The sequence below is a fragment of the Berghia stephanieae genome, chromosome 15 (genome assembly GCF_034508935.2).
Source record: "Berghia stephanieae isolate SIO BIC M18660-M18661 chromosome 15, UCSD_Bste_1.3, whole genome shotgun sequence".
NCBI lineage: Eukaryota > Metazoa > Mollusca > Gastropoda > Nudibranchia > Aeolidiidae > Berghia > Berghia stephanieae.
This window is the reverse complement of record NC_088374.1, coordinates 24,711,323-24,713,822: the sequence shown is the minus strand read 5'-3', so window position 1 is coordinate 24,713,822 and position 2,500 is coordinate 24,711,323. Positions and strand designations below refer to the sequence as shown.

General features: G+C 32.6%; 1 long non-coding RNA gene across 1 annotated transcript; it reads left to right on the top strand.

Moving 5' to 3' along the window:
- Window positions 1–487: 487 nt before the first annotated feature.
- LOC144960282 (uncharacterized) lies at window positions 488–1,683 on the top strand. Its single transcript, XR_013642821.1, has 3 exons — window positions 488–835; window positions 1,060–1,148; window positions 1,599–1,683. It is a non-coding gene; the product is annotated as an uncharacterized LOC144960282 (long non-coding RNA).
- Window positions 1,684–2,500: the final 817 nt, after the last annotated feature.

Here is a 2,500-nt window from a genome sequence, read left to right as displayed (position 1 = left end):
TTCTTAATTTTGTACTTAATTAATTAATCCTAAACGTTTATTCTCTTCCACAAAAGATGCTGAGCAAGAAATGCCCTCCAGTTCTTCATCTCCCGTTCCCTGCTGATAGAGATATTGACCCAGATGTAAGATTGAAGAAAAACATTGTTTCTTTTTTGAAGTAGATTCTAGGCCTACTGTTTTAAGATAAAATGTATTTTTTATGTTTGTTTTAAAGCTTCTCAAATACTTTTATACTTGAGTATTTAATATTTATTCATTTATCATTGTTTGATGCTGTCTCTGTGTATGTTAATGTTAGATATTCCATGCCTCAACCCCATTAAAAAAAACAACTTATTTTCTCACACATGAAATGCTATAATAATGCAATGCTTATTACTTATAAAGCCAGTGCTATTGAACATGATATGCTACTCAGTCTTACGATTATAATTATAAGTTACACATTTTGACAATAATTATTTTTAAAATAAAAGTTGTTACGATTAGTGACTGTCCTAGTTCTTTACAGAAACTCAGGTGAGGCTTCTCCCTATTCTCTCACTTTAATGGTGCATCATTTCCTAGGTCTAATGCTATGTCACATTGAGACCTATTTTCTAATCAAATCTAACCGTATTTAAATAGAGCATTACCTGTAATATCAGATCACTCGGCAGGCACCATTACATTTCCATTTCTACATTTGAATCAATCAAAAACTTAATTTCTTTTATATCAACAGTTTGTTCCAGCACCACCCTCACAAACAAGTAGTGAGGATGAGGGGGAAGAAATGCTTTCCAAATTGCCAGCTTTGAGGTTCAAAGAAAAGATCCTATATTGGAATCAGGTACCTAATAAAACATCATTAATTGAAAAGCATATCTTCATCTCTCTGCCCTCTTCTTTAACATGACATTTGTTCTGGGTAGAGTTAGAGAGACATCCAAAAACTTTTTGATGGAGAATAGCGGTTAAATACTGCTTTAAACATGTCAAATCTTAATAAGTCGTGTAAGCAAATTTCTATGAAAAATCTGTCTGATGTGAACAATCTTTATTTTGCATTCTCAGGATCCAATGCTGATTGACAATGCTGAAAGTAATCATTGCGAATCTGAAATTGTTGAATTGTTGATGGATTGGTCGACAATATAAGTAAGGTAGGAAAAACCCCTATGAGATACATGATCCTATTTACATAAATGATAATTATAAGCAGTCATTTATCGCTGTCTCCCCTAAGATCTATAGACACGAACAATCTGTATATCATTTCTTAAAGTCACATAAAATACAGTTTTACAGTATACAAAGCACATATAATAAGGTTGAGAACAGGGTGGAATATAAAAAATGCTGTCTAAAATGATTGATTTATTTCTTTAAAATGATAATTTTTAAAGTCAAACTCTGGTATATGTTAGTGTCCTCTGTTAAAAGATTCCATGTTTAATAATAATAATAGGATATAACTCTTGATTTTTATCTTGATCATGATTGGAGCAACTAGGTATCTACTTATGCTATATAATCTATTTTTTATGAATTATATTTATTACTGATTACTACTATTTTACATCAAATTTCTAATAAAAAGAATATGTTTTTAGGCCTGATGAAAAGTTACCAAATCCACAAGAAGTCAGTCTTGAACCATCCCAACTGAATGAAAATAGGAATGAAAGCAGTAATAAGGTTAGTCTTATTACTTTATTTGACGAATTGACTTTAGCGAAGGATAAACGTCTGTTTTGATTATGCAATATCAGAGGAACAATTTGAGTAAATTAGGTCTATATCTCCAATTTTTTAAATGTCTGCTTGGCAAGGTACGTTTATGGTGCATTGCTTTACTAGCAGCATAAGTGTCAGGTGTACAAGGTGTTAATGAGTTTGGATTAGGAGATTAGAGTTGTGATTTTATTAAGAGTCATTAACTGGAATTTGTATAAAGAAGACTGACAGCTGGTCCAGCCAAACTGTATAGGTACATTAAATCCAAGTCTTTGGAGATGTTCTGTATTTAAACATAGAATGTTTCCTGCAAACAGTCTTTGTCTCGTGGTCTCAGGGATCAGGTTAAATGTAATGTAATTCATATTCTGAACGCAGGCTCTTCCATGGCACTATATTCAGTAACATCAATGTCAATCACTTAAATTTACACAAATTCACATTTTTGAATGTCTCTTCATGGTTAACGGTTTTAAGTTAAAATAACTATAATATAGTACACAGTGTTGATTGAAATAATTGTCCAGTGTGATGAAAGCCCATGTAGTATAAAAGATGGATCAGATTTGAATTATAGTCCCCTAGTTGTAGAATTATAGTGGCCGAGTGGTTAAGGCATTGCACTGTGTCCCGGAAGGACCTGGGTTCGAGCCCCGCTTCAGGCACTTTCGTTTTTTTTCCTTGAGCAAGTTTATTAACCCCAATTTGCTCACTTGGACAACATAGGTGATCGTTGTTCACATCAGACATCTTGTTTGATGAGTTATCTATATTCCTT